The sequence below is a fragment of the Mirounga angustirostris genome, unplaced genomic scaffold, assembly GCF_029215605.1.
Source record: "Mirounga angustirostris isolate CCGP_5_RB_7025 unplaced genomic scaffold, mMirAng1.0.hap1 SCAF_9, whole genome shotgun sequence".
Taxonomy (NCBI): domain Eukaryota; kingdom Metazoa; phylum Chordata; class Mammalia; order Carnivora; family Phocidae; genus Mirounga; species Mirounga angustirostris.
In genome coordinates this window covers 39,975,788-39,987,957 of record NW_026991717.1, presented here as the reverse complement: position 1 = coordinate 39,987,957, position 12,170 = coordinate 39,975,788, and the positions used below count along the sequence as shown (strand labels likewise).

The 12,170-nt window shown below is 52.9% G+C and overlaps 1 protein-coding gene across 1 annotated transcript in view; it reads right to left on the bottom strand.

Annotated features, from left to right (window-relative positions):
* MEGF11 (multiple EGF like domains 11) overlaps positions 1-12,170 on the bottom strand; it is a 261,614-nt gene that overhangs the window by 43,801 nt on the left and 205,643 nt on the right. The window lies entirely within an intron of this gene.

Here is a 12,170-nt window from a genome sequence, read left to right as displayed (position 1 = left end):
AAACAGATACCAAGCTATTTCAGGGAGACCTGAGAGGCAGTGAGTGTGGTCAAGGAAGGACATTTGGGCTCAAGTGAAAGCCAGACCTCTTACTGACCGCAAGACCGGGGGTCCTCCTGGAGACTCAGCTGCTGTCTTGGTAAAACAAAGTTTCCCTTCTGCTCTGCATTGCTGCCCTTGTCCCATCTGTAAGTCCGAGAGTCTCTTCTGGGCTCAGAGAAGGAATCACGGGCTAACGAGGGCTTACTGAGCACTGGTCAGAGGTCTTTGCATCTTGCCAGGTGACCCCCAGGAGGTCCCAGTGGCGTTCATGCATGCATGCATAGTGGGCAGCCCCCGCAGAGGGGGAGCAGGTGTGGACAGGACTCTGGTCCTCACCACCGTCCACAGCCCTGCACCCCTACAGACACGGTGGACGCATTGGCTTAGGACAGACTGCTTCCCTGGGGCTGCTCCCTTGGTACCAGCCTGTGCCTATTGCCCTCTGTCCCCTTCTGTTCTTCTAATAGCCTTGCAGGGAAGGAATTACCTTCCTAGAGAAAGAACCACTCTAGAAAGAGGCTAAACCGAGGCTGGAGGGCTCACCCTGCCCTAAGTCCACCGTGGGGACGGGCCCGACCGACTCCACAGACCAAGCTCTCCCCTCGGCCTGGCCGCCTTGACGGCAGACAGGACAGCAAATGCTGAGGACCCAAATGACCTGAGCGCCTACTGTATACCACGCCCTGTACTAGGTGGCCTCCTACACGTTAGTTGTTAAACGTCTGTTGCTGGTGGAGGCAGAGATGGCTACCAGGGGCTTCCGGTGGGCAGTCTTAGGGAGCATTTGTGTCTTGTGTCGGGAGACTCCTAAAGCCTCAAAGCCTTTAAAACTTGATAGGGGCTTGGTCGTTAAGTGTCTGCCTTCGGCTGGGGTCCTGATCCCAGGGTCCTGGGATCGAGCCCCGCATCGGGCTCCCTGCTCAGTGCGGAGCCTGCTCCTTCCTCTCCCACTCCCCCTGCTTGTGTTCCCTCTCTCTCTCTCTGTCAAATGAACGGATAAAATCTTAAAAAAAAAAACCCCAAAACCCCAACTTGAAGGAATAAAGCTAAGACGGTGGAATAACAGGCCATGGGAGCGAGCGTGAGCCTGGGGCGTGTGCCAGCATCCATCAGATGACGCGTATCCCCTGAAAGGGCGCTGGGTACAGTGGTGACGGCGTGACACGGCTACAGGTGACCGGGCGTGCTGTCAGCCTCTCACACGCGGACGGCCCCAGCCCTCACCTCCTAGGACAGCTTCGCTCTCCCACTCTAGGCCTCATCCCCCTCCCTTGCCCCTCCCCCTGTGCCAGGGCCAGCTCCTGTGCTCCCGGAGGGACTGGGGGTGGGGGGATCAGGGCCTCCGCCGCAAGCCATCCGAGGACAGGACAAGGCTCCCCTGCAGAGTCTCTGGGCAAGCCCCGACAGCATATGGCCCCAGTCGCTCTGCATTAGGTTTCATGATTTCCTCAGTGGTTTTAAAAAGTGCCAGCGAAACACTGCCTCTTACCTGCCGGGAGAGCCTATTGTGGGGCATTAGGGGAGGTCTCATGAGCTTAGAGGAGAGAGTTTGCAGAATACGGAGTGGGGCAGGCGCACAAGATGAGACTAGCGCGGGAAGGCCACCTCCCTACTTCCAGATGTTCTGCAGGCTGTTTCTGGTGAGCCTGTGTGTGCGTGTGTGTGTGCGTGCACGTGCGTGCACAGCACTGCTATACACTCGTGATGCATGTCATGTGAACAGTACATGTGGGCCCCACATATACAAGAGGGACAAATGCTTTGCAGGTGGTGAAGAGCAGGTCAGGGATAGGACTTAGGCCTATTGTCCCAGGGTCTTGATTTGAATGGTAGCTTATCGGGGCCCCCAGGTGTGGTCCATGCAGTGTGTGAGTCTGGTGTGTGTTCTGTCTCAGCAGTGTGACGGCTATGGGGTAAGCTTAGCATCTGCATGCCAGACATTGGGACCGATTCTGGCCATAGAGCCCTAAGGGTGATTTGTACATGGGAGCTCCGAGTGTGGTGTGTATGGACCAGACATGCCGTATCCATGTGAAGGGGATTGGATATATGAGGGGTGCATACGTGTGTATTGCAGGACCCAGATCCTCTGAGGTGGCGGCTGGGTGGTATGTGCCCTGGGCAGTGGCTTGCAGAGCCTGAGTCTCAATATAGTGACAGCAACAATGTCCCAAGTGGGAACCAGATTATGGGAGACAGAGGGTCCTACCGATGCCGATGGGGGGTGTTTACCAGAGTCCCAGCAAAGCGTGGCATATTCATGATTTAGGGGATGTTTCTAAACTACCCGTGCATTTATTCAATGAATAGTTACTGATCCCACTCTGTTCAGGAGACTGTGCCAGGTCTGGGAAGGCCCGGAGTGAGGAGGGAGGTGTGGGGGGGGGGGGAGGGCAGGGACACAGGGACGAATCAGACAGACCCGCTCCCAGCAGCTGTTGAGTAGAGAGGACAGAGACATCTACAGTTTGCCACCAGAACAGACGTGCTACTGTACTATGGAGAGGTTACGTCCTCGTGGAAAGAAAGCAAGAAGTCTGCCTGAGAAGGGGCAACGGAGCTGAGCCCGATGCTGCATGGGCAGGGTTTGGCCAAGAGGGTGGAGAGCAAGGGCATTCAGAGAAGCGGTAGATGGCACGAAGGCCTGGTGGCAGGGCCGTGCATGGGTGAGTGGGCATCCAGGGTAAGGCAATTCTGTTAGGATTTGCTGGAGCACCGGGGCTGAGGGGCCAAGGTGGGACCGGAGCCTGGACGTCAGACCAGCCCACCCAGGAAGGCCTCGAGGGCCAGGCTTCATACTTTGCCCTAAAAGCAAAGGTGGGTCCGACAGCAGGTAAGGGACTCAAGGTTCCCGCCTATTTTAGGAACCCCCTTCCCCAAAGGCAGGAGTCTGGACCACTCTTTTCTGGGTGAGAGAGGCTGAGAACCCAGACTCAGGCAAATTGAATCGCTTACTGATTGTGGAGTCAGTCATCAAAGAAAAAGTTCTAGAACTGACTGCAAAGAAAGAGAGGCCTTTCCTGGTGACCAGAAGCGGAGTGGAGATGGAAGAGGCTGCCCTGCTGCCCACACCATCCCCCTCGCATCCCCCAACTGCAGATTCTCTGCAACCTTCTAAAGCTGGTGCCCTATGGATTTTTCTGGCTCTCGGAGGTTTCTCAGCCAACTTCTCATAGAACGCTTCACTACACAGAACGTGGGCCTGGAATGTGCTCCCCATAAGGCCCCACGGCCTCAGGGGGGCAGGTTTGAAAGGAGGGTAGAGCAGATCTGGCCTCCCTGGAGGAAGGGACGGGGTGGTTTCCAGCCTGGGGCTGCAGGCCAGGGAAAAGAGGGGTGCGAGGCCTCAGAGGGAGATGGGCAGGAGAGGCGTGTCCTGGCAGCATCTGCCTGGGGTTGGCTCAGCACTGGGCTCGACAGTGGGCAAGGCCAAGATACTCAAAGCTGTGTAAACCATTCTGAGCCTGTCTCCTGGTGTATGGAATGGCAGCAGTGACATCTCACCCCACGGGGCTATGAGAACACAGGAGGTGATGGCTAGGAGAGCATTTGGTCATGGCAGAACTGTGGCACGGATGGGTGTCACGGTGGGGACCCGATGCTCCATCCGCACCACCACTGGCAAGCTGACTCTCTGGACCACCTGATGGATGCCTGATTGCTCCCCAATTTGATGCTACTTTCAAATTTGGCTCTGGAGGCTGGAGCACCCCCATGGCCCTGGTTAAGGTTTTACCCTGGTTGGGGGGGGGGTAGGGTGGCGGCAAGGATCCTTTAGGGTTTGCCCACAGAAGAGGCAGGGCACAGAGGTTCCAATGGGCTCCAGAATATGACTATTGGGTTTAGGTCCTGGCTCTGATACCTCTAGAACCTTGGGCATTTTATTTTTTTAGTTTTAATGGGGTATAACGGACAAACTTGGGGCAAGTTATTAACCTATGTCTCAGTTTTCCCATCTGCAAAATGGGGATGATAGTAGGACTTTCTTCCAAGGGTAGTGGTGAAGATTAAATAAGCTGACCTATGTAATCTCCTTAGAACAGTGCCTGGCCCAGAGGAAGTGCCATGATGCTTTAGGCATTTTGACTATTACACACGGTCCATAAGAGTCCCAGCCACGGCAGATATAAGGAGAGATACTGAGATTTACCTGCGCCGGGCCACGTTCCTAGTGCTTGCCCTGTTTCCCCGCACCCAGTTGCGGAGCTTCAAAGTCGGGTTCCCCTGGCTCAAAGCCCACGCTCTCCCCACTGAGCCAAGCAGCCTCTACCTAAGAACCACGGGGAATAATAGGAGCTAGCGTCTACTGAGCACTGTCCCCATCTCCCCACACAGGCTATGGAGGTCAAGGGCAGCACTGTTTTGTCATGCCCCTGCTCAGTGGCTCCCTCTGGCCGCTGAATTCAGCACAGGCCCCCACCCTGGCACACAGGGCCCCTCCTGCTCTGCTCCCACTCTCTCGCTCACATTCCCTCCATCCCTGCTCATCTGGGTAGTGTTTTTGGAAAGAACTTTTGAGGGTTTTTTTTTTTTTTTGCTTGTTTTTTTGGTTGTGTTTTGTGTGTGTGTGTATGTGTGCAATTACCCCCACTGTTAGTTTCCTATTAGCTAACTCCACCTTGAAGTAATTTATTCGTGACCTTTTTCTGCAACATCTTTCATTTTCCACACACAATCACATCTTCTGGCAGGAATCCCTTCCCCTCCCGGGGTGCATAATTACTCCCGCAGATGGGATTATTGGTGCTGATGACTACATGGGGAGATGGCTGGGGAGGGGCCAGGCTGGGTGGGGCCTCGGAGCTGGAGGGCAGGGGTAGCAGGAGGGAGTGGGTTCTTCCTTTATTCCAGACCTGCCAGCTTGGTGAGAGAGTCAGTCTGCGGGCTGGGGCCCTCTGCTCCTCCTCATGCCTCTGCGTGCACACTCCCTGGCCCTTCCTCCAGTCCTTCCCAGAAGTGCTTCCCTTCAGCTTGACATCGGCCCCCGGGAGACAGGGAACACCTGTCATCGAGGTGGGGTGACTTGGTCAAATAGCGAGGTGGCGGCAGAGCCAGGGCTGGAGCCCAGGTCGGCTTCCCCTCTGGCCTTCTCCTTCGTACTGACCTCCCCTCCCCGCACCGCCGGCCCGAGGCAAGCACGGCCTTGGATCCGCAAGCCTTGGGTTCGAGGCCCAGCTTGATGTCCTCACAAGTCACGTCACCCTGGACAAGACTTGTAACTGCTCTGCACTTTGGTTTCGTCTGTGCCACAGAGCTAAGGATTCTCGCCCTGCTTTCCTCACAGGAGAGCCGTGAGACGAACCAGCCCAGGTGTGAGGTGGCTGGGTAAGCTGGGACGGGCCACCCCAAAGCAAGGGAGGGAGACTGACGGTCCCAGCCTACCTCCCCTCAAAGACAAAGTGAGGGAGGGCACGAGGCTCCCACTGAGAAATGAGGTTGCCGGGAATGTCCCCTTTCCTCAGAAAAGGCCTGAGAGAGTCTCCAAGCTGCTTATTTCCCACAGATGCACAACCCTTTCCTTCCCCCCAGTTTTTATTTGTGGCTCAAAGTGCAGGCTCTGGGTTCAGACAGCCACAGGCTCAGCTCCTGGTGACCACTTACCAACTAGGGAAGGTCACTTCACCTCTCTGAGCCTCGGTTTCCTCCTCTGCAAAGTGGGGATCCTGACAGCCCCCACCTACAAGGGTTGTTGTGAGGATTACGTAAAGTAACAAACAGACGAAGAGCAGGGGGTCTGCCACAGTCACTTGGTGCTGCAAGGGTGGACCTTCACACCCCGCTCGTCAGCTTCCTCCAGACCTTTCAGGGCAGCTCCTTGACTGGTGGCCCGAGCCCACCCTCCAGAATCTGTGGGGTGGTGGGGCCCGGGAGCCAGCAGGGGCAGAAATCCCATCAGCACCAGAGACTTGGACAAAAAGAAAACTGGGGGAGCTCAAAGCATGGACGCCTCAACTACCACACCCTCTTCTGCTGCATGGACAGTACTCTAGGTTCCAGGCCTGGACCAAAGCCCGAGCTCCAGAACCCAGTAACGAGGGCACTGATAAAGACGTGAGGAGCATGGCAGGGAGAGAGTGGCGTGACATGGGAATGTTTATTTTTTGGAACAGAAGAGTCAGCAGTTTTCCTTAATAAAGCCACAAACCATGGGGTCCCAGAGCGGGGAGGCTGGACTCAGCCTTAGTGACATAAACCCAATTTTCCCTACTTTGCTCTGTGGACTAATTGCCAACATGATTTAATACTCTGGTGACTGCTCCCCCAACCCCATCCTTCTCTGCCCTGGGAAAAATCAGTAGATGTCTGTTCTGGGGACCGCAAACTCAGGAGAAGGAGGTGAAGGCAGAAAAGGCATGGGACTGGGAGTTAGGTCACCTGATTTCTGTCCCAGTTCTGCCAATGATCTGCTGTGTGACCAATTCTGTGCTCACACGGACCCTGAGGGGCAGGCACTATCAGCCCATTTTACAGATGGGAAACTGGGGCTCAAAGAGGCTGAGGACGTCACCTCAGTTCACACAGCTGAGGGACAGACTTGGGATTCCAATCCAGGCTTGTCTGACCCCAAAGTCCATGCCTTTGGCCTCTAGGGCACCATCCCTATACAACTCCATCAGGGACCTCGACAATCATTTAGTGAGCATTTGCAACATGTCAGCCTTTGTTCGAAACATTGTACATATTTATCTAATTCAACCCTAGGAACACTAGAACACAGAACCATTATTTACCCTGTTTTGTAGATGAACAACCAAGGCTTGAGAAGCATAAGTAACTCGGCCAAGGCTACCCGGCAGGCGAGGACGGAGCTGGGACAGGACCACCGGAGTGTGGCGTGGGCATGTGTTTATGTTTTTCGATCATTTCTGCTAGTTTGCACTACCTGTGTTCCTCTGTTCACACGGGCAGGGCAGCTGGAGGGTGAATTCCTCGTCTCCAGTGCAACAGCCTGGAAAATCTTTTATTATAATTAGGAAGCTAGTCAATGGCGGGAGGCGGGGATGCGGCATGGAAAGCTTACGGCTAATAGCCTGCAGACCTCAGGTTTGATGAAGAACAAAACAATTAGAACAGGTACCACACACACATTCTGTACATGTCACCTGGCGGTACTTCTCAGTCCACATTCTCTCCTGGCCCCGCAGCTGTCCTCCCTCCTGAGTTCTAGCTCAGGAGCTGCACAAAAGGCAGGCACGCATTTTGTCCAGCTCTGGAGTGGGGGCTGGGAGAGAGTGACGTCTTTAAAGGACACCAGAAACCCTGGAGGAAAATTCAGTCGCTGCTTCACTGATCTGGATTTTCATAACTCTCACCCCTGTCCTACCTTCCCCGGCCAGAGCAGCTGAGGTTTGTGACTGACCTCCCGACAGCACGGAGGAAAGGGAGAAAAATGTGGAAACGAGTTGTTCATTTGGGTGATGGAGTGCCCGCTTCCCTTGCCAGCATGCAGGGTTCAATAACAGCAGACAGGACTTCAAAAAATTGCAGCATAAATAGATGAGCCCTTTAAGGTAATAGAAATTCTGTCATCCAGGGGAGAAATATAGGGCCCAAATCCCCTGGGCGGGGACACCGGGCTCCTATCCCCGCCTCCCAGGCTCTCCGTACCCATTGTATCCAGAGCTGAAAGGTAGCATTTGTGCTGAGCAATGACCAGAGGGCCCCTTATCTCCCAGCCACACCGTTCCACGCAGGGAGGAGGTCTGGAAAATCCAGGCTCTGTAGCTCTGGTGACCTCACAGGCTGTTCGCTGTGGGTGCCAAGGTGGCAGCAATTAGTCCGAGAGCAGCAGAGGAGGCTTCATCAGGCTGGCCACCTAGGTGAGGCCTTAATTAAGGAAAGCTGGTCACTTCCCAACCAGGACAAGCAAAAAAAAAAGGAAAGCTGGTCAGCAGAGGCATGTGGAGGAGCTGAAAAGCTGGCCTACTCCCTCCGCCCCCTCCCGTGATGAGAAAGTCTCTTCTCAGTTCTGTGGCTGCCCTTGGGAACCCAGGAGCCCCCGTCAACCCTGCTGCTCCTAGCTAGGAGGAAGTTTCAACTAACTCTACTCTCTTCCTCTTGCTTCCCTTTCTGCTTGTACCCCCAAAGAGGGTGTTTCCACCAGGACCAGTCCTTCTCTTTAGGTAGGGGACCCCTTGGAGTAAATAACAATAGCAGTGGCAGCATTGACAATAATAATAATGATGATAATAATAAGCTAACTCTTGCTGGAAGAGTATTAACATGCCAGGTATTCTAGTTATCTTATATGTACTAATTAATCAGCCCAGGAATCCAAAAGACTTTATTATTATTCCCTTTCATATATGAGAAAACAGAGGCACAGAGACGTAAAATACCTTGCCCAAGGTCACACAGCTAGTAAGCAGCAAAGCTGGTATTGGAAGGGAGGGAATCTGGCTCCAGAGTCTCTGAGTAACCACTACATAGTATTGCATAAGGTAGAAGCTCACACCATTTGCTTCCCCCCCCAAAAAAACCCCAGAGATGATGTTGCGGGACAGCTTTTCTAGTCCCACTGCCGATACCTGTTTATCTGAACTGCAGAGAAGGCAACGGGTATTTTTAAGCTCCAGCCCTGCTGGCATGCCCCTCAGGAAGTGCCATGAATTTCCTTTCTATAAAGGTCACTTCTGAAAACTTCTGCTTTAAGGGCATTCATTGCTCTTCCCCCAAATTTCATTGATTTCAAAGCGAGTATATTGAGCAAGATGTTCATATGGAAGACATGGAGCGGGGGGGAGGCAGTTGGAAGAGTGGGTACAGGGTACACCTGCTATGGGCACGGAGGAGATGGAAGGCTTAATTCTGAAGACAGGGATATTCAGGGAAGGCTTCATGGAAGAGGCAGCCTTTGATCTCAGCCCTGAAAGGCTGAGAAGGATTTTCATAGACTAAGATAAGGACAGTGGGGAGGGCATTCTAGGAGGAGGGGAAAGCTTGAGAAAAGGCACAGGCAGAGGCCCCAAAGCAGATACTATGCTTGGGAAAAGGTGAGTTATGTGTGGCCACAGCACAGGTTTGCAGCAGGACCTAGCAGGAGATGAAGTTAGGGTGGACTAACTAGTTTTAAGGGCAGGTTACAAAGGACTGGGGTTTGAGTTTTGTTTGGTAGGTAATGAGAAGCCATGGAGAAGAACGATGTGATTCCAACTTCCAAGTGGGTGGACAGCTCCACTTAGTCCCTTCAATCACAATTCAGCTATTCCCTCCTCACTTCCTGGATTATCCTTCACGTGAACACACGTAGGACTCTGCTGGCCTGAGCTGCCTGCCATGTGACCCTCACTCTGCCTTTCCCTACCCCTGTTTCCCCTGGTGTTCTGACTGGGTGAGGACCCTAGGTTCTAATAGAACAAGAGCAACCTTGGAGGAGAGCCTCGTGGTGGCTGTCCGAGGTGCTGAATTCTAAGCCCTCCCATTTTAATGACTGGTTCCCATAACACCGTTCCTGTTGGGTAGAAAATATCATTCCCACTTTACAGATAAGAAATAGAAGTCCTAAACGTTAGCAGACCCAGAGCTAGGAACATGTTTTCTCACCTTCCAGTTCAGGGCTCTTTTGCCCCACCCAGCAGCCCCAATGCAATTCAGCAAATCATGCCTCAAGTGATTCCAATGCTGTTGCCAAGCTAATATGTAAAATGCCTAGACTTTATTCCTATCTCCAGCCCTATGTCCATTTCCCCAAACACTGACAGGTGTGTCTACCCCACAAGGCCTCCTGACACTGACTATTCAGGGTGACCCACAGGTGCTTCGGTGGACCTGCTTGGACCCACAGCTGTGCATATTCATGACTCTGCTTGCTCCAACAGGAACCCCTGGGTGTAGCTCATCTTGACACTCTTCTTGATGGGAGGGGTACTGGGCTTGCAAGAAGCATTGTTCCCCTACTACTCTCACAGTGTACCAATAATTACTACCATTTTACTGGGTGCTCACTGTGTTCCAGGCACTGAATGACAAACTTCCCATATGAAGCTTCTCAGTCTCATGGCAAAGTCTCCTCTTAACAAATGAGGAAACTCAGACTAAGGCGGGATGAGTGACTTGCCAGTAGGCAGAGTGGGGATTGGAAGGCAAGGATCTGAACTCAGATTTGTGTGGTTCCATGGTGACCTGTCAATCTAAGTCTATCATCTAACCTATGACAGTTCAGTGGCTTTGTGATCCAGTCCTGTTTGAACTTCAGCTCCTCATTTTCAAATTGAGGAACATGAAAGTGCACCTCCACCAGGCTCTTGTGAGGGATAGAGATGAAGCATGCAGCAAGGACTCATAAGTGTTTGCTACCAGTGTGAATATGATTATCGTGGAGCACAAGCTCTTTGAAGGCTGGATGGATGTCTAATTAGCCTTTCCATACCCCCAGCTGCCCCCCACCCAAGTCCTTGGCAGAGTAAATATCTAGTGCTCTGGGAAAGAAGGAGAAAGAGTGTGAGGGCCAGCACACCCAGAGTGCCAGGTGGGGCTTGCTCCTGCCCCATATTCTCATGGCCTCTGCAGGAGTTGGGGACCCCTGGCTGGAGCAGGCATGTCACTGGACTCCCAGGGGTGGTTCTGCACTACCTTATTAGCGCACCTCACATCTATGTTGAGTCTGAGGCCATTCCCAGCCCTCAAGACTCTGCTTTCCTAAAGCTATCCCCACATCCTCCCTAAGGAGCCCTTGGCAGGAAGGGCTCTGGTGGGAGGGGCCAGCTGAGGATGCGGCCTCACATCCATTACCATGTTGGATACTCACATCCGATAGCAGGCAGGACTGATGTCACTCCCATCTTACAGAGGAGGAAACTGAGGCCCAGCAAAGTGAGGCAACATGTCCAAGGTTAGTGAGCCTAGGATTGAGGTCTCCAAACATTCAGAAAAGGGCTCTTTTAATTAGTCTCTAATTAATTGCTCATCCTAAAAATCTTTCAAGGAAAAGGGCAGCTGTATAAATTTATAGACTAACTATCAAATAAAGGCATTGCTAATTATTACTGACTGCAGGGCATTCTGGGGAGGGTCTCAGCCAAGTTGGCTCTGCTGATTGCCTCAATCCCTGACCCTGACCAGAGCTAGCTAATTGCAGGAAGTTGCATTCATTCAGAAGCTGGGGTAAAGGCAACAGTAACAAGTTCCCTCTTGGAGGCTGGTGCATGCAGGAATGAGTCGAACTGGATGAGAACAATTGACTGTTCTGTAATCACCTCCAGCAGCTCCTGCTCAACACCCAACAGGGCCCCAGAAGGGCCTTTCCAGGTATAATGAGGCTGGGCAGGAGGAGACGGATGAGAATTCACCGGGTCTCACCAGGGCAGTTTGGTTTACAATCTGTCTTAGCCCCGAGCCCCAGGCAGGTGGGACCCCACAAAGAGATGATTCCTGCAAGTGCCAAGTCTCCCAAAGTTCAAGGGCAGGAAGTCATTTGCAACCCAGATGGGAGGAAGAGCAGCAGTGGGCTGGCCTCCAGACTGCAGGAGCCCTGGCCTGAGGGCAGTGGGCACACAGACAGTGGTCTCCCTAATCCTCAAAAGGTGCTAATTCTTCCTTCTATTGAGGAACAGTGACCAGGTAATTGGGGGTGAAGAAGGGGAACATGGGACTCTCGGCAGGCCCATATACGATGTATACAATCTCAATGAGCCCCCTCTCCCTTGACGAACACACACACACACACACACACACACACACTCTCTCTCTCTCTCTCTCTCTCTCTCTCTCTCCTCTTTTCCTTGCTCCTACTTTCCTTTATTTTCCCCGTAAGGGTGTGTTTCCTGACATGGTCCATGGAGTCCACATAGTGGACCATCTTAGAAATCAGTGCGTTCATTTCCCCCTGCACACTTATCATTTACAGGTGAAGGAATTGGGGCCCTGAGAGAGAAAGCCACCTGCCCAAAGTCATAGTAGCCAAACTGGGATGAGGGTCAGAAGGCCCCACTAATGGTTCTGGTGGGGTCAGTTCAATTCTGCTTCCATCTCCTGATCACTTGGCTATGTGTGATTTTTAATCCCAAACAACTATTCTCTCCTACCCGAGCCCCAAACCTAAGGCACTCCATTTTTCTGTGGAAGTGATGGCCAAAGGTCACACCGATAAAGGTAAATTAGAAAGGAGACCTGCAGGAGGAACAGACTTC